Here is a 20,318-nt window from a genome sequence, read left to right on the forward strand (position 1 = left end):
GAAGTGGCATTCCTCATTTGAAAATTGGTGGTTTTTTTTTTTTTTTTTTTTTTTTTTTTTTTTTCCTTGAAGGGGGTGAAGTAACTCAAAGAGAAATAGAGTATCAGGTGGAAGTGCTACCTTGAGAAAGTGCTCCTACTGCTAACTGCCTGTCCTGATATTGGGAAGATGCTCAACTCTCTCCCTTTCTGTTGAAAGCAGGTGGCTCTTTTTTTTTCTATAGTCTTCACAGTGGAGAAGAAACTGCTTTTGGAAAATTTCTGCCACTTTCTCTTTGACACCTGGGCTCCTGCAGCTCGAGGTTGCTTTTAATGTTATTGTGTGTAATTAAGTGGAGAAAGAAAGGGGCTTCTGCAGCCACAGTGACGTTCACTTGAATACACTTGGAGTACACTTAAAACAGGATTAGCAGCAAGCTGATTTAGGGGATGGAGTCAGACAATGCAATCCTCCCAATTCTGTCTCTGCATATGGAAAAGGACCTTGAGGAAGAAGGGGCTGAGGGCAAGCATGCTGCCTGGCTAGTACCAGGAGGGCAGCCTGGAGGAAAAACCCATGGGTCCAATGGGAGGCATGAGTCTGGGAGGCTATTTTTGCAAACAGAAAGGCTGGCTTGCTGAGGGCCATGGGATAGGTGGGTATGTGCACATGGGGCTGTGGGTTGGGTGTGAGTAGAGGAGGACACTGAGCAGGCATTGTAATGCAGCGCACCAGTGCCTGCTCACTCCGTCGCTGCACCTCCGAGACGCCTGCTGTCTGGCCAAGGGAGATCTGTATGTGCAGCATCTTAAAGAGGTGTGTCCCGTCTCTGGATGTGCTGTGGCATTCTCTGGTTGGGGACATCTGTGTTCCCTGGAACAGCAGACCCCACAACTTCTGATAGCTCACCACCTCCTCAGCATGACATGGGGATGAAAGGAAGCCTTTCCTGGAAGGAAGAGCTTTCAGACAGGTAGGATAAAAGGAAGCAGTGTGTTTATCCACAAATCAGATTACAATTCCAGGAGGCAAAAGGGAGGTGTGAGAGTGCTTGGAGCTTGAACTTAGATTTAAAGGAATAATTAAGGGTTTTGCCACTGAGTGATGGCAATGAGCTGGCTGGGAATAAATCAGATTGCACTTGGAGGAAGTGACCTGGAAATATATTACTGCCTGTCCCCTAGCCAAACCTCATCACCATAGGGCGTCATTGAGTGGTGGTGAGGTAACCCAGGCCAGAGCTGGGGAGGGCTCAGCCGGGGGCCAAAACCTGCTGTGCAGGGCTCTGGGGACTGCCCAGTGGTCTTTGTTCCTCCAGACCACAGAAACCTCTGCTCTGAGTAGACCAGCCTTTGTTGGTACAGTTCTGTCTCTCAGAAATGCACACAATCTTTTATTAAAAACCCTACAGATGAGTTAACAGCTGGGAGAAGCTGGAATATGATTAATGTCTTGTGAATTAGCCCTGGAGGTGCTTTATGGAAATAAGATTTACAACACTATTACACGTGGTCCTAAATGCATTTTACATTTTTAAATGAGGAGAATGAATGTTTCTCTCTGCTCTGCTCCCTTTCCCCGGGCTCTTGCAGAAGTATGTGCCTGCCCGATGTGGGACAGGAGGCTCTGGGGTGGGGGGAGGCACTGGACCATGCAATTAATTGAATGATCTTACTGGCCCCGGCACTTTATCAAGCAAGAAATCAAAATGCGGCCTGACATGTAGGATGTGATTACAAGTCATTAACACAGGAATTATAGATGCTAGGATGGAAAGAAGGGATCTATTGGGCTGCTTTGTCCATCCTCTTGCTGCCAACATGGGATTGCTCCTGACAGCATATGCTTCGGTGCTTCCAGAAAAATTTATCTCCTGACACCTTCCGAGCAGCACAGTGCTTCAAGCTCTCCCATTTATTGCAGTGTGTCAAATGCTCTAGTTAAGAGTTTCCTTTCAGACTTCTGAAGCCTTCCTAGAGGGAGATGGTATTCTCTGTGAAGGCCCTGCCTCGGTACATGTCCCATACTGAGGGGGATGCTCCTGGAGACTTTTCTTGGGAGGAAAGACCACTCTGGGCATATATCATCTCCTGGGAGCCCTCTGCAGCCAGACCCTGAGTTTACCTTGCTACCAGAAATAGAGTGAATGACCCTATGTAGCAGCAGCAAAACTCTCCCATTCTTTATTAGTATCATTTCTCATCTGGAAGAGGAGCTGGACTCTAGTTATCTTAGGGGAGAAGGTGACAAACCAGAGACATCCACTTGCTTATCTCTAATAAACCAGTTGCTTTATTGGTGATTAGGTGGTGGAAGAAGAGCTCTGAACTGGCTTTGAGCTCATGCTGGGGGGGATTTTTGTGCCCCAAATCCAGTAATTTTTTGTGAGAACCTAGTGTTTTACAAAGCTGTGTCTAGATGGAGACTGTTTTGCCAAAACACCTTGCCATCTGTAGGGATCCTCAGGCTTGGTAGTGAGCCTTTCTGCTGAAGTCCTGGCTCTGTCCTAGGTGATCTCAGTTATCTTGCCCTCCCCACCCCCCATTAATGCTATTAATGCTACAAAGGTCCAATCAGACCCATCTCCTTGTCTGGGATGACATCCTGCCACAGGCAAGCTGCAGGCTATAATTACCCGCTAGCTCACCAAATACTTTTCAGTAGGTGAATCAATCCGACAGGAATCGGGATCCTTGTGAGCAAACGGGGAAGCCCTTTTGGAGCAGCACAAAGCCCAGACAGCTTCTGGAAACAACCATATCTGTGTGCACAGGGAACCAAAAATGTGCCCAAAGCTCCTCAGCAGCAGGGAGCCGGGGCACTACGGGACACGGTACCATGGGTTGGCTCTGTCCTAGGAGCACTCTGACTGCGGCAGGAGGTGGTCTCGGCCCGCTGGGCTCCCAGGGGACCCGTGTCCGCCCGGAGCGGCGTGGGGCTGGGATGCTGGCGGGGGGGGCAATGCCTCGCCGGTTTTAGTCTGGTTTTTGTTGCCATCTGGTGGCAGAGTTTGGGAACTGAAGTCACCCTTAAAGTCTCAGAAGGTTGCACGGTATAATCTCATAGCACATTGCTCTCGCCTCATTATTTATTTATTTATTTATTTTTATTTTTTTTCCCCACCGATCTTATCTTTCATTTGGTGTTATTTTTCCATTAATTGCTGCCTTCCCACAAATTCAGCCCAGAATCATGGCTCCCTTGGTGTTTCAGCCCCTTGCAATGTACAGCTTAAAGGCAGCAAAAAAAAAAAAAAAAAAAAAAATCCCAGAAGATGGATATCCTGTAAATTTTCTGGAAAACAATTCAGAATAGATTGAAGAGAGGCAGCTGACCAAGGACTCGAAAAGTGCTAATGTGCCATCTTTGATCTTACCTCTGTATTAGTTTAGGCAAAAGAGCACTGTTTCTGCAATTAGCAAAACTCACATTGAAGTGTAACAGATAAGTAAATATTACTGACCTTTTAGGGACTGCCAATCTAGCTATGTATCAGCATATTTCTAAGGTGTGTCTGCTCTTTGTTTTTAAAGTCACTAGATTAAAATAGTTCTGCCCCCAAATACGGTATGCATTCGCACAGGCACACACCTGCAAACTTTCTATACTTTTGCTGACATGAAGTTCACAAATCTTTAATCTGAAATTGAAATCTTCCAAGAACCCCTATCTAAAGCTACATGAAAGTCACCAGGCACAGACCTGCACTTCTACTGCAGAGGCAAATAATCCTGGAGACGTACTTCTATAATCTCTGCACTATCTTCTACAGCTCACTGCAGCTCTCTTGAAGAAAATATTCCAGGCAGAAGGTCTCCATCCCTGCTGTTCTTCCTACAGAAATAAAAAGGATTAGTGATGACTCTGTTTTCATAAATATAAACCTATTCTTTAATTGTTTAGGAAAAAAACTGTCAACTTCAGAAATGTTTGCAGGACACTGCACCTTTACCATAAATCTCAGTGCTGTAACACTTGCCGCCTTCTGGAAGTCTCTTTGTGTGGCCCTGGATTCACTCTTCCCAGACCCTCTATAGCTAACCGTGCCATAACTGACTGGGTTGTACGCATGTATAATTACACACATGGTGCTGATGGATGTAGTGTAGTTTGGTTTATGACAAACTATTTTGTTGCTAGTTGACAGCATTACAGCAACTAGAAGCAAGTAACTGCGCAACAGGTTGCTGATCCGTGACTTTTTTTTTTTTTTTTTCTCCAAAGGGCTCCCAGGGAAGCTTGTCTGGCAAAGGAGCTAGAGATGGTTTAGCAACCTCAATTATTTTGGGGGGGGGAATGGAGGAGAAGGAATATGACTATTGGACAGAAGAGAGCCTTGCTGCTAAAGGTACAGTGGTAGAATAATAAACCTATCCTTAATCATACATATGAACGGATGGAGATTGCAACTCAAAGGCAAAAAAAAAAAAAAAAAAAAAAAGTTGGAAATTACTGATACCAGCTGTTGAAAAACTGCTTTTTAAAAAAAAAAAATCTTAAACACCAGCCTTCATCTGACTCTAACCTTTGCTGTTTCTCGTGAGGCAGCACAGCTCTCTGTGCCTGTGCTGAAGAAACGTGCTTGCTGCATGCAGGAGTTTTCCATAAGGTGTGTCAGGATTTGCTACTTAACTCCTTTTTTTTTCTTCTCTGCATTTATGCAGTGCCCTGCCTGACTCAGGGTTGCTGGGTGTAATGGTTGATATGGAATTGCATAACCTGAATTTCAGAAGAAGTACAGAGGTGCCTGGGGGTAGTCCTTGACACCTCTCCAAGGACAGGCATTTAGTAAAGGAGTTGGAGGAAGCCTTCTGTCTCATGCAGTTTGGGGTTTATAAGGCACTGTTTTACCTGTAGTCACATGCGCAGAAAGTATCTTCCTACTTTCCAAAGTTCACTCTTCAATGGTTTCTTTCTGAATATTTAAATGAAGTTGCCATTTCTGAGCTGAGAAAACAAGACTAAGTGAATGGGGATAGAAAAGATGAGGTGGGGTTTTTTTGTTTGTTTTTCTTTGGTTGTTTTTTTTTTTATTTTCCCTGTATAAAAATTTTGGCCTTTCTCCTCCACAGCATTTAACACTGCAAAGCACACTTTTATCAGCTGCCAGAATGATGCTTGGTCTTTGGGTGTGCTCACTAGAAGTGGATGCATGTGAGTGAACCTGCAGTGTCACTGCGTGCTATTGCCTTGTATATGTATATAGGAATTAAAAACAGCAAACACTTGGTTTAAATGTGCAACGTCCATCCCAGCCTTTTAGCCAGGCTCACGCTGCGGTTTGGACTCTGATATTTTTGATTCATTGGCAGTGGCAGAGGAGATGTTCAATGTTCTGGCTCAATAGGTGTTTGGAGGCGAGGTGGGCTTTGGTCTGCCCGGGGAGACTAATGGTCAGCGTCCTGCCGATTGGCACAACCTCTCAAGGTCCCAGAGGGTTTTAGGAGGGAAGTGCAGTTTGTGTTCACCCTGCTGTGCACCTGGTTGTGCACCTGGTGGCTCCTGGCTTGCAGGAAGGACCCCAGCTGCCAGGGGAGTTTCACTGGTGAAGCCGTGGACACCCACTGGTGGACTGACTCCAGTTCCTCATTCTGCTTCAGACATGCATAGTTCAGATGTCTCCATGTGAAGCTTTCACCCAAAGCTGTGTCTGTAGATCTTAAAGAGAAATAAGCACTTCTAGAAGACGCCTCCTTCCAGTCAGTGCAGAGAGAGATGTGGAGAGATGTGTTGTGCTCTGGGAGTGGTGTAAAGTCCTGTCTGTCCCTCTTCTCAGCCTGTGACTTTCTTCGGTCAGGCAAACCATTAATCTATTTTGTGCCTTAACTCGTTCATGATGATAAATAGAAAGTATGTCAAAAGGGCTTCACTGCATTATAATGAAGTATTCTGTATTTCCATCACACTTTCCTGCTTCACATCGTGCCATGAGGTTAAGACCGTAAAAGCCACGCAGGAGATTCTGACTCCCCCTTAATGATCTTTAACTTCTCCAAATGGTTTTTGTAAATCTTAGCTTACGTTAACTGCTAGCCTATATTTATGGCTCTGCAACCATAAGCAAGTTATAGCTGATAAATGAGGCAAAAGCTAAAAAGGGAAATTTTCTGACATCACAACGGATTTAAAAAAAATCATTTGCATCTATTCTGGGAACTCAGCTGCCATGCTGGCACTACAAGCATTGTCGCTGCAGCTTGAAGAGCTGTCGTAACAGTATGTGGAGGATTCAGGCAAGCAGGATTCAGTTTTGTCCCTGCTATCCCATTTGCTACAATAAAACACCTGTAAATTGGAAAGAAGCAAAGCTCAGCTTATGTCTGGGGTTAGGGCAGTCATTGCAGCAGCCTTAGCAGTTTCTCACTGTCATACCCAGCATTTATGGCTACTTTATCACATCTGCCTCCATCTTGTGTTCTCACCCCACAGGGCAGCCCAGCTCTGCCAAGCAGCAATGCTGCTTGGTGGTGCTGATGCCCAAAACAGCACAAGAAAATTGTGGCCACCTTCTTTCCAGTTCCTCTGGCAGCAGGACTGGGTGGCTGGGTACTACAGCCACTGCCCTATGTCTCTGGGCTGATTCTGGAGATGTGGCTTTAGCACATCCCACTCCATGCACGTGGCCAGCACTGAAGAATGGTAACTTAGCAAAAAACACAGAGCCGGCTTTTAAAACTGAGACATGAAAAGTCAAGTGCGCTTCATGCTTCTCTTTCAATAGCTTTCTTGCTACAAACACTACCATGAGAAAAACATCTTTCTGCCAACCAGGGCTGTGCAAAAATGTGGCATGTAGGCATCTCAAGGCCTGCAGAAGCCTTCAGATGCTTACGGTTTGCTGGTTATACTAATGTTTTGCCTTGCCTGACCTATCTCCCCAGGGCAGCAATAAAAATAACCAGTTTTAGTCCACTACTTGGCTGCTAATAGTCCACTTGTAGATCTCAGTCCCAGCTGGGCCTGCTTCTGCCCAAAGGCGGTTGTGTTCAGTAAGTGGCTGCGTGCATTTGCAAACAGCCACTTACAATAGAAGCAGGTGGCTGCCATTTTTCATGCAAGAAAGCTCTTTGGAGAAAAGGAAAGGATGCAAATGGAAAGAAGGGGAAAAAAATGCAAGGCATCTATGAAAGTCTCTGCTGCCCTGGTTAAAATGGATAGAGACAGAAAGTGTGCATAATTAGAAGATAAGAGAAGTGCTTTGTCAGGACACAGGAGGGAGAGGAAGAAGTGCTGCTTCTCTGCCAACCACAGTGTCCAGGACTACCCTCTCTGTTTTCAATTTCCAGCAGTATGCAACACCTAAGTATTTTCCAGTGAAGCTGCAGCCCCCTGTACAGCTAATTTAAGCCTCCTGATTATGACTCCCTTCAGTGAGTTACCTTGTCTTGACAGCTTACAAGGAGTATGTATTTTCCCTGAGGTGCTGCAGACCAGAGGTGGAAACCTGCAGCTAAGCACAAAGAGAGAAAATGGCAAGAAATCACTTCGCTGCAAGCTTCAGAGCTCTTCTTCCTTGAGTAGGCGAAAAAGGAAACTTCTAAACTGCCTGTCACATCCTCTCACTGGTAACAGCCATCACCTGGAAAGGGGACAGCACCGAGCTCATCTCTGGAAAGAATAGGGGAAAAGTGCTGCAGAATGCTCTTGTTCAACACCACTGCTGAGCAGAAGCTGGTTTTTTTTTTTTTTTTTTTTTTTTTTTTTTTTTTTTTTTTTATCAAAGGAAGTTCTGCTATTTTTATTTTTTTAATGCATAAGTGTCAAAAATTGAGCCTTTGAAATTTCTTGCCTTGTGACAAGTTGGGGGGGGCACTATCAGTCTATCAAAAGACTTGATTTTGTTGTAATATTACACTGAATTCCAGTCTCTGTTCTCTTCTCCTACCAAATACCTCATCTATATGCCCACATCATTTATTTACATGAGCAGATTAGAAAGGGTGGTTAGCCACTGACCTTTGACTTCCCTTTCACTACAGCCATCACGTAAAGCCTCCAGGAGCAGTCTGGAAGTAAACCAATGCCTGTGGTTCTTCACTTAGTGGTAGCTGACCCATGGGCCTTCCTGCAAAGGGACAGCACAATTGTAAAAGTTTACATAGGATTGAGGGGAAAATGGTCAATTAATGAAAGACTTTCCTCCCAGGGCCACTGAAAACAGAGAAATTGCTTCTGCAATTCAACTCAAGTCAATGGGACTGAAAGGATTCCGAGAATGACAGAAAAAGTATTGCAGTCTTGCCCTGCTCTTATCTTCCTTCCCTTCACTTTTGGTTGATGTTAGGAGATACTGGGACTGGTGAACAGTGGTGTGACTCATTATGATGCTCTCAAGCTTAGAATTTTGTCTTATGAATTTTATATAAGTATTTTTTTTTTCTGAAAAAAATGGAAAGCAAAAGACGAGTTATTTCAAAATAACTGATCTGTTAGAGTATTACCAACTAAATTTTTTTCATTCATCTTTTAGAATAAAATGTCAGTTGCACACATCACTTTTTGAGTCACAACCAGTCCTAGGTCAGGAATCTCCGGAACAATGTTTAACATCAACTCCTTAAAAAATGAAATGTGAAAAGCTATCCTGGATGCAGCTAAGATTTGAATGAGTTGTAAGTGCTAGTTGTACTGGTGTGTAGATGATGTCATACTGAAATAACTGTAAAAAGTGCAGTTTTCAGGTGTGTCTGGGTTGGGGAGCCTCAGTGCTTGAGCTCCCCTAAGGGGGATTTTTCTAGTTATGAGTATCTCATGACTCTGGGAGTCAGAGGGTGTGGAGGCTTCCCTACTCCTCAAAGGGCTGAAGTTAAGACTGGCAGGTGGCTATTCCTACTGTGGATTTCATAGCTGGACAGTGCAGCCCTGCTTGTTCATCATTTCTGGGTAGGAGCGTTCAACACCACTGGTTGTGGTGTTCACACAAGACATAGCTGCTCCTTGCTCCTCAGTAAGCATTGGCTGGGCTGAATGCTGAGGGCTATGCTTTACAAACCGGGAGGCATGCTGAGCAAACAAGGGTCTCTGTGCAAGCTCACCAGTGATTCTGTCTCCAAGGACAAGTACTAAATCTGTGGATGTGTACCTTACCTTACAGGGAGTCTGGAGATTGATGGAGAAGTCAGAAACTGTCTGGAGCATACCCAAAGCAGTGGGAAGTTAAAGATTTCTGGGGTGTCATCACTCTCTAAATCACAGGTAATAACTTCATTATTAATTTTGCAGATGTATCTGTGGGTATCTGAGCAGTAGATTTCTTCTTTACTCTTCTAATTGGGATGAAGAAATAAGAGTTCTTTTATTCACTGGGATTGTGGAGATCAGACTGGATGCTATTGCTCTGTCAGACCTAACAAACTCTTTGCTTCCAGGGAGCTGTGAGCTGTTTTCTGCTTGAGCTGGGCTGACCTGCAGCTGGGGTGCCTGAAGCTCTGCAGCAGCACCCAGAGCATGAACACAGGGCAACGACAGACCCTTTGGACCTTCCCGGCTCAGTAAGTCTAGATCTGCTTGATGCATGATAGATTGAGACAGCACAGCAGGCAGTCATAGGCAAATCGCATGTTTTGAGAGCCAGCAGATCAGTATTTCTGGAACAGCCTGATGAGAGCCCCACTGAGCATTACCTCTGCCATTCTGGCCATGCCCAGTTGCTGCTTACTAACAGAGCGAGAGAGAAAAAAATGTTTTCTTGATTCATCCATTTTTTTTTCCATTTTTTTTCGTTTCCCAGTCTAGATCAGCTGAAGCCAGTAATAAGTTTCCATCCTTCATAAAATTATGTATAACTTACAAACTATGAGACTCAGGGATTAACACTAATTGTATTAATATTTGCTCCGCAGATCAGCTCTGAAGAGCTGGTAATTCATCAGCTCTTTGTTCGCTGTGGTTTAGTGCCCATGAATTCCCTCTGGAAGTGGCTTGCTGCAGCATTTCTGTCTTTTGAGGTCAATGTGATGAGCTGTGTGGGTGTTTTTAGACATGAATCACATGCAAAAGGCTGATTCTTTTTTCTTCCTTTTTTCCTGACATACTAGAGAGCTTTTAAAAAAAAAAAAATTCTCCAACTTCCTTTTCAATTGAGAAGCAGTGCAAAGTTTCATATTCGCTGACTGTTCTCTGTGCTCCAGAGCTGTGTAACTTTTTCATTACATAGAAAGGATTGGTGTTGGGTGGTTTCAGAAGAGACATATCCAGTTGTTCCAGAAAAGGGATCTGTCTGGGTGTTGGGTCGCCTCCCACCTGCAAGAAGCAGCCTCTTGGTTAAGAAGTGGAGCAGCCTTCCAGAGCCATGGGCCCTTCTCTGTAAGTTGTATCAACATACATTATTCTGTCGGTGCTGTGGTGACTTCATTTTGGGTCCAAGCTAGCAGTTTGGTCATTTTTTTCTGTGCTGTTGGTGTTTTGGTTATTTAAGTTGGAGTTGTCTGACTGAAGTTTAGGTCTGCTGACTGTAGTGACCCTGAGGCCACAAAAACTAGCCTTGAATGCTACCTGCATTTGTGGGCAAAGGAAAGGTAATGATTGCTAAAGTGAAGATTAAGCGTCAAAGGGAGAACAGGGGTTATGTTCATCTTGCATGGCCTTTGCTTTCTGGTGGACCATGTGGAACCACTGAAGGCAGTTGTCACAGGGAGGTGGAAGAGCCCTAGTTTGCCATGGCTGAGCCCGTGACACTCTTACTTTGATCAGATGAATTACAGCCTGCTTTGTAGTGCTTGTGTGCTTGCTGTGTCTTTCAGGAAGTCACGGGAATATATTATATATGTCTTCTTTTTCATAGCTCAGTTACTGAGCACTGCTGACTCCACAGGGATGCTGGGGGGCCCACACCTCTGGCTTTTGTGCCTTGGGTACCTGAACTGAAGCACGGATATTCAACATTCCTCAGTTTAATTCAAGCTAATATAGGCTTTGGGGTTTCACATTGGTTAAAATGTCACTTGTAGGATTGGAAAGCATAAGTGCTTGAAGAGAGATCATCAGGTATTAAACTCTCGTTTGAAAGTTATAAATCCTTAGGCAAATAATATATCCTTTTATTAAAGGAACACTGGCAAGCATCACCCTGATACTATATTTAGCTTTTAAATTAAGCGTGTTCTGACATCTTCATTTGCTGAGTGGCCTAAACCCCTTGTCTGCAGCACTGAGGCAATAAGTGCTGTATCTACGAAGAGCTCTAGGACTTGTGGACTGATGTCAGAGCAATGCTGGGAAGAGGCTGCGGAGCTGCAGTGCCCTTGGGGTGAGATGTTTAGCTGCTTTTAAGGTAAGTCCTGGTCCACAACCTCTCTTCCATCCTTCACCTTCTGGAGAGGAGTAGTTACGAAGAAGCTTTTAGTGTCTGCATGTGTTAATACTTAAATGTTTGGGCATCCAGACTTGTTTCTTTGTGACTTGGAATGTTGAATATCTTCTTTTTTGATTCAGGAAAGAGAGACTGTGAGGAAAATGGACATATTCAGCCTACTGTGTAAGAAACATCCTAGAGGTAAGATGAAGAGGGCCGGGGGGGGACATGTAGACAACACCCAGGGACACGTGTCACCTTTAGTACCTTAGTATTGTGGCTACCAGGCAGAGGAATGAGATTTTTCAGATGTAGTTCTGCAGTGCTTGCTGTACACCCGGAGCAGGTCTGCATGTATACAGACCGTGCACTGGCAGTGGCAGAGGTATGGAAATAAGGCAACAGCTTCTTGGCATGAGGGTGCCATTAGCTGGCTGTGAACTACAGCTGCTGAGCTCTGCTGCTCCCTGCCCTCCATGGAAAGGTTAGCAGTACCACTTCCTGAGGAAAAGAAGGCAATTGTTAAATAGGCACCAGTTTCTGAACTGTAGTGGGTAATGTCATAAAATCCCGATGCTACCTAATGGATCTTGGTATGTCCTGGGCTCACAGCTGCACCCCCCCAGCTATGAGAGATGCCCCACCACACTGGACATGGTGCATCACTGGAGGAATTAAGAGGGGTGCCCAGGATGGGTCAGAGGTGTTTAAGCTTGAGCAGGGTCACTCTTTTCCTTTTCTGACAGAAAAGTATTGGTGTGGAAAGAAGCGTGAAGAGGAAACTTTTGGACACCTTGGAATTTATGAAGAATTTCTTAAGCTGCCAGCCAGCCAGCAGGTATAAATGTTTCTTAGACTCTTGTATTTCTTAGGGTACATCACCTGTGAGCAAGGCAAAGGAAGCAGGTGCTATCCTTGTGTTTTGCCATGAACCCAGATGCTTGTGTCCAGCTCAGTTATTGCAGGCTGTACACTGGCTGCAGGCTGAGAACTGCCAGAATGAGACTGCAAAGCTTTCTGTAAGATTGTCCTGTATTGGTATATGTTGCATAGTGCAGAAAAGACCAAACCTGACTCTAAGACACTCTCTGTACTTAGGATATCCATGGATATCACCTATTTAAAGACTTAACATGTTACTGAAATGATGCTATCCTGGATGAATCTCAGGCTTGTGTTGTAAGCAGGAAAAAAAAATGAATGTGTATGGGCAAGGGAGCTGCCATGGGGAAGTCTCACTGAAGAGTTACTTTCTTCTGGCTGCAATTTTGCTTTTTGCCTTTTTTTTTCCTTCTTCTCACAAGAGTTTTTTTGTCTACACTGATGCTGTGTCAGCGCAGCAGAGATGGAAAAGAGCTTTAAGCCTCAGCCAGGAGCAAAACCCCAACCCAGATGAGGAGCGCTGGAGGATACAGAAGTGTCCTGAGCCAGTGAGTGAACAAATCTAAATCCTAATGCCAGGGACACGCAGCAGAAGCAGAGTGTGGCACGGTTGAGGCAGCCTGCTAGAGCAGTGCTCTGAACCTGTAGGAGCATCCTTGCTGTTTTGCCTACTTAGCTGAAGCACAAGGCCCAGCTGTACCTGTATGGATTGCACAGCCCCATTCCAGCACAAGATATCCTCCTGGTGCTAGGACCGAAGAACTTGGCTTCCTCTGAAGTTATTTCTTCTCTTGTAACTAGGTGGTACAACCCCTCTTCACAGAGCATTAAACTTTCTCTTTGCTTGACTGGCTGCACTGTGGGTAGAGTGAAAGTGCCTGGGGCATCCACACCTCATATGTTGATATTTTGAAGACCAGACTCTAGACTTGTCCCTCTTTGCAGTCTCTGCATTACCTAGGAAAGAGGTATTTTTGGACACACAGGTGCTTGTTGCTGTTGAAGAACCCATATCTCAGTCCTGGCAAAGTTTTAACCTGCTGTTTGGGACCATCTGGAGACAAAAAAAAAAAAAAAAAAAAAAAAAGTGAGCTTGTTTTCCAGATAACCCTTCAGAAGAAGCTGGCACTAGACTTTGCATTCATTACACATCAAGAAAATGCTGCTGAAGTAAAGAAGCAAGCCTAAAGCATTTACTTCTTGCAGCACATTTGGTGTTACCCTCAGGCTCTCTCTCCAGCAGCCTGTACTCCCCTCACTGTGGAACTGTTCCCACAGGAAGAGCTGAGAACAAATCCCATGTTAGCAACATGCAGCATCATTTCTGCTCTTGGAAATCGCATTTGGAGAAAGCCACAACTAAGACAACAGGACACTTGGTTTGTTTAATGTACTACTAATATAAATTAGTAAATAAGTAGTGACTGATTGAGGTTTACTTATTTAAGTAATAAAATTATTTCCTCTTGCAGAAGAATCCCAGCTCTCGGCACAAGAAAGGACAGCTCACCTCGCTCCTCAGCTGCTGCTTTCCACCCAGGTCTCTTGGGAAGATCCCACTGCTGTGCTGCTGGAGCTGACAGGTAGCAGTTGCCAGTCACATTTGTCTCCCAGCTGCATCACTCCTCTCCTTTCAGTGCATCGTAGCTGGAAAAGGAAGTGGCCTCCCACTGTTTCCTTCCCTCCCACCTCTTTTACAAATTGTGTTCTTGTACCACCTTGGCTCTTTCCTCCTTTTCAGAGATAGTGCTGAAAGTAATAACTCCAGCTACTTACATTAACAGGTTCTATCTGGAAAGGCATAAGTAACTGTCATAAACTAATATTAATGTCACTGTTTTAATATGAATAAATACTGGAAATTGAAGAATCCCTTTGTTTTCTTTTCCTTGTTGGAGTGCTGGGGGGAAGCAGCTATATCACTCAAACATGTAAATCAATCCCCTGCTTTCCACCTCCTGGAGCCTGAAAAAAGAGCCTCAGCTCTGATGAGGTTTGAGTACCCTGCCTACACTTCCTTACCCCCAAAACTGCCACCTTAATCCCCCAGTGTGGCCTCAACACTGGCCTCGTGGAGTGAAATGCACTGAGCTGGCTGGGCAGTGGCAGTGCAGGGAAGCACAGCCCTGCTCTCTCAATATGAATTAGACGAGCAGAGCCCAAGGAAAGACTGGCACGCTTACTCAACAAGTCACTTACCTGCAGTCCTCAGCATGCAGGGCATGGCTTAAGCTCTCTCACAGCTAAAGCGAGCGTGGTCTCTTCCCCACGAGACCCTCAGCAAGACCCTGCACAGCACAGCTGCTCTAGGCTCACTGTGCCCTGCACCCCAGGCTCTGCCGGGACAAGAGCCCCAAATTCCTCTGGGAGCCCTCCCCAGCACACCTCAACACTGGCAGGGATTGGAGAGCTGCCCAAGTGTTGGAAATCCCCTTTTCCCTGCTAGAGGATTGAGGCAAGGGAGAAAGCTCACAATCAATCCAGATCAGAAGGCTTCCTATTCATTAAGCTGTTACTACTAGGGGAATCGAGTTCTTATCATGCCCTGCAGCCTTCTGTCAGCCACATGATGGCAGAAGAAACAAAGATCTGCTTTTAAAATAGCTGCTGCAAAGAGGGGAGGCACCTGCCTCTGGATGTGCTGCTGAAAACATTCTCATCTCTTACAAGCCTAGAACCCACCAGGAAACCAGTCTGGTCAAGAAAAGGGGGTGGGAGGGGACTGTGCTACCTGTCAGTTCATCTATAGCACCTCCACAGAGAGGTCATGGCTGCATTTCTCATGCAGAAGGTCTCACCTCACACCATCACACAGTCCAGATGCCACACAGGACCCCTGTGAGTCTCCACATCACCCAGTGACCACAACAGCATAAAGAAAGAGCTCCAGTATTTCATAACAACAGACAACTAGAAATTCAACATCTGACTACAGAACTATTGCTTTAAAAGCCCAACAGCTATGCTCACAGCCTGGAACAACAATGCTTTTCCCTCAGTCACCTCACTTCCTACCTCACAAGGAAGAAAATTCAGAAGCCAGCTTCAGAAGATGTCTTTACACAAGAGACGAAATCCACATTAGAGCCCTGAGTGCTCAGAGTAACAAGCCCTACTTCAAGCCATCATAACAGGAAAAAACGAGTACCGCCCAGCATCATGTGAGAGAAATCCAAAGGGCTGTCAATTATTACAATGCCAACTGACTTTCTATGCCACCAAATATCATGAAATCCAAAAAAACAGTGCCTTACCATGTGCTGGTTCAATTGCATGACAAAAGACAACATGCACTTTGGTTGGCCTTTCACCATCCACACAACACAGGAGAAACATCAGCATGTGTCTCCAGGGCTGGGGGTGGAGCTGGTCCTTTCTCTTCTGCCACATCACATCCATTTCTCCTGAGGTACTGAGCACCATCTGTGTGAGGAACCGATGCTCAAAAGACTGTGTCGCTGCCAGCACTTCAAAAACAGTTGCAGGACACTGCAGATAAAGATATTATTTGAAGAAGAGTCTGATGGGCAGTGCTTAGTTCTGAAAGGCTCCTGTCAATAAAGGCAGGCTCTGACTAGCTTTCATTTACTCTCACACCAGCCCCTCCGAGGTCTAAAGCTAACTGACCACTGCTAACCAGCACCAGTTTCTGGTTTATTCTGCTGCCATGGGCTCACACCAAAGGCTCAGAGGCTTGTTATTCTCTGACGGGATGTTGTTTGCCAATTAAATAAATGGTAACTGCTTACCATAACGTGCCAATGGAATTGGTTTCAGCCTAAGTAAAAACAGCACAGCATGACTCTTCCTTCCAAAGAAGCAGGTAAAAGCTCTCTGTACAATTTCTAGGCCTCCATGGAAAGACTTTGAGGTAGCTGCTCCCCAGACTGTTTCCCAATGCAATGAGGTAAATATTATTCATTCTCCAGGAAAAAATAAAATAATAATAATAAATAAATAAAAACTTATGCTAAAAGGAGTCCCTTCAAATGAAGTCCCCTCTGCAAACTCTGAGAAGCACAGAGCTTACTTACCTGCACATCCAGGACTCTGAGGGCCAACACAGGTAGGAGCCTTCTGCCAACCCCCAGCCCCAACATCTCCAGCGAGCTGTAGTAAAGCAGGACATCGGGACATCATCCCTCCTGGTCATACCGGGCTCCAGCTCTCTCTTATCTCGCAGATGATCTCACACAGGCACATCTGTTGCAGGGGAGGAGGTAAAATTAGGGTAATAAAAGTTGAGAGAGGATCTCATGCACGGGGAAGGTGCTGTTTAGCTGCAGTCTCTCTAACCAAGGTAGTGCAACCCCCACAGCTGTGAACAAGCACAGATTTCATCCGTTCAGACACAGCTGGGCAGGGTGTGCAGAGGTGTGCTGGGGACAGCTGTCAGCATGTGTCACAAGCACAGGACAGGGTAGGAGATCAAGATGTCCAGGACAAAGCCACTTAGACCTCACATCCCAGCAGGCCCTTAACAATTCAGTGGCTACCAGGACTTGGAGCAAAAACTGCTGTCGAGCTCCCAAGACAGTTTTACTGGGCCTCTGACCTGGACCCTGGGATGTGTCTAGCAGCAGGTACACTGTCACGCATCTGTCTCACTGGGGGCCAGCTCTGAGCTGCAGAGGGAGGATGCTTCAGGATATACTATGGCCTGCAACAGTCCTACTAAGATGCTGACTTTTCAGGTGCTTGCAACAGAGCCCCTAGCGTGCACTTCGACAGACAAAGCAGGGCTTCTGTTTTCATGAGCCACAAGAGCATGGTGCTGTCCTCCTAAACTCTCAAAAACTAGACTCGCAGCTCACAGCTGAGGCAAGGCAGCCCATTCAATAGCCAAGACTTTTGTAGTCACTGTGTGGAACAGATGATTCACTATAACTTCCTTACTTGCACAAAAAAATGCCATTTTTCCAGAGATATGCAAAGCTCCTGGCTTGCACATAACATACATTGCTGGGACAATCTAACAAGCTTTGTTTTTCACAGCTGTGACTTCTCATCACAGCAGTGGTTAAATTGCACCTCAAATATTCAGTTTCTTCTTCACAATTGTCTAAGCTGACTTCTATAAAAGAATGAAGAGGTATTAGCATTCATATTGAAACTACATCACATCAACCTGAGATTTGGCAGCTGCTAACAGCTACAAACAAGCATCTTTTAGATCAGCTGTTAGATCATTCCCAGCCTGCAGTGAGGGCCAGCTGCTCTCATGGACAGGGAGCCAGGATCTGAGGGAATAACCCATGTGGCAGGACAGGACCTCACCAGCCAGGACTCATCCCAGGGCAGGAGCCAGGCAGGCCAGGGGGGCAGTCAGAATCAAGCAAGAGCCCAGATCACCAAACACATCCACGGGAACAAGGCAGATCCATGGTTAAATTGGGAATCCAGGCCATAGGCTAGGATCAGGTCCAGAAACAATACTTAGGGCCTGACACAACCCCAGGGTGGCCAGGCAGGACGATGAGACAGATCTAGTGCTACTCCTGGATATCAGCCTGCGCCACCAGTCCACAGAGCAACAGGGTTAAAACACAGGCAGCAGCATGGCTGCAACTAAAACAAAGCCCATCTCCCTTCCCCAGCAGCTCAAGCAGGTACTGAAGGTCTGGGGTTGGGCTGAAATAGGGTTCCCAGTCCCTGGGGCAGGGTGTGGACAGGAGGCCACAGGTGAGGCTGCTCAGGACCATTAAGGCCCATTGGTGCCATCTGGGCTCTGACACTCATTGACCAAACTGGTCTGCAAGATCACATACTGCTGAGAGGGTCCTGGCTCCCAGACGGATCATTTTTAACACATCATTTTTTTGCCATTCATCTTTTTAAACAGGAAATTAATATCCTCAATTGAGATTTTCTTCAGATTAATAGTGGTGATTAGCTGCTCTCTACCTGCTGAAATGATTGTCTAAAGGCCTAGGTTACAAAATTTCATAAAATTTTGGTACTTGTTTTACATCAAGCAGTTATGAACAAATGTCAGTATAATAGACATCTAAGCAGTTTCTTGTTTCTTACAGGAAAAAAAAAAAAAAGAAAAAAAAAAAAAAAAAGACCTTTTAAAGCTTCATTGAGCTTGCACAGTAGAGCCTACCCTGCCAGTTCTGCTCTGGGGCTATCTGTTGCACATGGCATGACTAGAAGTCTGCTTCTGGAAATACAATACAATAAAATAAAATAAAATAAAATAAAAATAATACCGTCTGTTCTTGTTTGAAAATTCCAAGTAGAAAAGGATTCACGTAGTGACTTCCTTTCCCTAGACAGACTGAATTAACCCTTCCATGCTTCTCCCTTTGTGGCACTGTGGACATCAGTGACACCTACAGAGGGCTTTAACTGAACTTTAGCTTTTAGCTGAGCAGTTGAAAACAAGTCTGGAGGTGAGGTTAATTGAAAATATCACGGGTAGCTCCTGCCTGCCCCAAAAGCGCCTCGCCCAGTGCTATGCCTGCGGCAGGTGGCGCTCCCCATCCACAAATACAACAGAGCCGGTCACGGGCTGCATGCTGAAAAACAGAAGCTGGGCAAAAAAAAAGTGTGTTCCCTTCCCAGCTGCAGTGAGGAGCCCCTCGCTGTTATCCCTACGGAAGCCACAAACTGGATCCAGCCCTCAGCTGTGAGAAATAAAGGCAGGATTAGTGGTGGCATTGGACACCTAGAGCCTTTTGGACAGCAAAATGAGAGGGGTAAACTTCAGGCATTTTGTGTTCTGAGAAGTCTGGGGTTTTTGGCAAATACAGCCACACAGATCAGCTATGCTGCCTCCTGTAAACTGAAATGCCCTCTTAATTCCTCTGAAAAGAGAAAGACATGAATGCACTAGAGAATAAGTAAGAAATGGTGCTAAACATGGGAACATTTTGCTGTCATTAGCAATTATCACCCTGAACATCACTGCTGGCATTCAGCATCAGGAATTGGTGACCTGTGATATTGAAAACCCTTATGCTGACTTCCTCAGGTGGGGGCTTGACTGATTTCTTTAGATTAATTTAAAAAAAAAAAAAAAAAAAAAAGTAGTAGAAATTTGGTGACAGACATGGAATACATATGTGAAACATATCAAGAAAAATCACATGCAATATTGCACAGATATATCCAGCTGATTTCCCTGTGCTTTTCCAACTTTCACAGAAGTTTGGATTCTGAAGGCTATGATGGGTAGCATTAGGCTGATCTAGTCTTATCTCCTACATACACAGATTACACGATTTTTGCCAGAAACTGAATTAAATGTATCTTGGAGATGGATTCCAAACAATGACAATCTTTCTCACCCAAGCAAGATAGTTCAGTGCACCAGTTCAATCTTGCTGGTAGGAAATGGCACTGTCACTGACCATAGCAAGTTTCTGCCTCCAGCTGTTAAACCAGACTAGGCCTTTTGTCAGTATAAACAGCAAGGTCTCCTTTCCAACTCTTGTTTTATAAATAACTCAATGGACAATTTACCTCTTTACTATTGTTTAATAAACTGAAAAGAGGCAGTTTCTCAATTTAACTTTAAAGACTTAGGTGTGTTTTTTGTTGTTTTTTTTGTTTGTTTGTTTGTTTTTTTTAAGTTCCCCTTTCAAGTTCCTTTGAAATCTCTCAAGGTGTTCCAGATCCTCCTACAAATTTCTGTGCCAGAACTGGGCTCCCTTTCAAATATACAAGACAACAGTCCCTTTATTTGATTATTTTTTTTCCTTTTAACTAAAATATTGCAGCTTTGACATAGCCATCCACTGACAATGCTGCCAGTGGGGTGCCATCTACAGTGGTGCATAGCAGAGCACATTGATAACCCCTGAGCAGCACCTCTGCACAAGAGGAGCAAAGCAGATGAGAAGCAAAACCAAAACAAAAAGTGGAAACATCTTTAAGTGGCATCATCAATTGGATGTGTTTCATTGATTACAGACTTACAACATCTAAACAACTAGCAGCACTTGCCAGCTCTTTTTTTTTTTTTTTTTTTTTCACATTATTTTGCCTAGCATCTGCAGTGAGCTAACGTTTGTAGGTCAACATAGTTAAGAAGGACAACAAAGCCAAACCAGGTGCAAATTTGTATGCCTTCACTTACAGTAAGGAAATGACTGACCAGAAGCAGTAACATATTTTGAGAAACTATCAAACTTACTCAGTGTTATTTATTTTTCTCTTT

The 20,318-nt window shown here is 44.8% G+C and overlaps 1 long non-coding RNA gene across 5 annotated transcripts; it reads right to left on the reverse strand.

Moving 5' to 3' along the window:
• Positions 1-3,598: 3,598 nt before the first annotated feature.
• On the reverse strand, positions 3,599-19,902 carry LOC118166766. Of its 5 annotated transcripts, XR_004750717.1 has the most exons (8): positions 16,189-19,902; positions 15,409-15,643; positions 14,354-14,596; positions 13,665-13,801; positions 9,067-13,208; positions 7,936-8,044; positions 7,359-7,429; positions 3,599-3,813 (listed from the first exon to the last, which is right to left on the reverse strand). It is a non-coding gene; the product is annotated as an uncharacterized LOC118166766 (long non-coding RNA). The 5 variants fall into 5 exon arrangements; XR_004750720.1 differs by lacking the exon at positions 7,359-7,429 and having other exon boundaries at positions 15,409-15,577; XR_004750716.1 differs by lacking the exon at positions 7,359-7,429.
• Positions 19,903-20,318: the final 416 nt, after the last annotated feature.

Source organism: Oxyura jamaicensis, chromosome 4 (assembly GCF_011077185.1).
Source record: "Oxyura jamaicensis isolate SHBP4307 breed ruddy duck chromosome 4, BPBGC_Ojam_1.0, whole genome shotgun sequence".
Lineage (NCBI taxonomy): Eukaryota > Metazoa > Chordata > Aves > Anseriformes > Anatidae > Oxyura > Oxyura jamaicensis.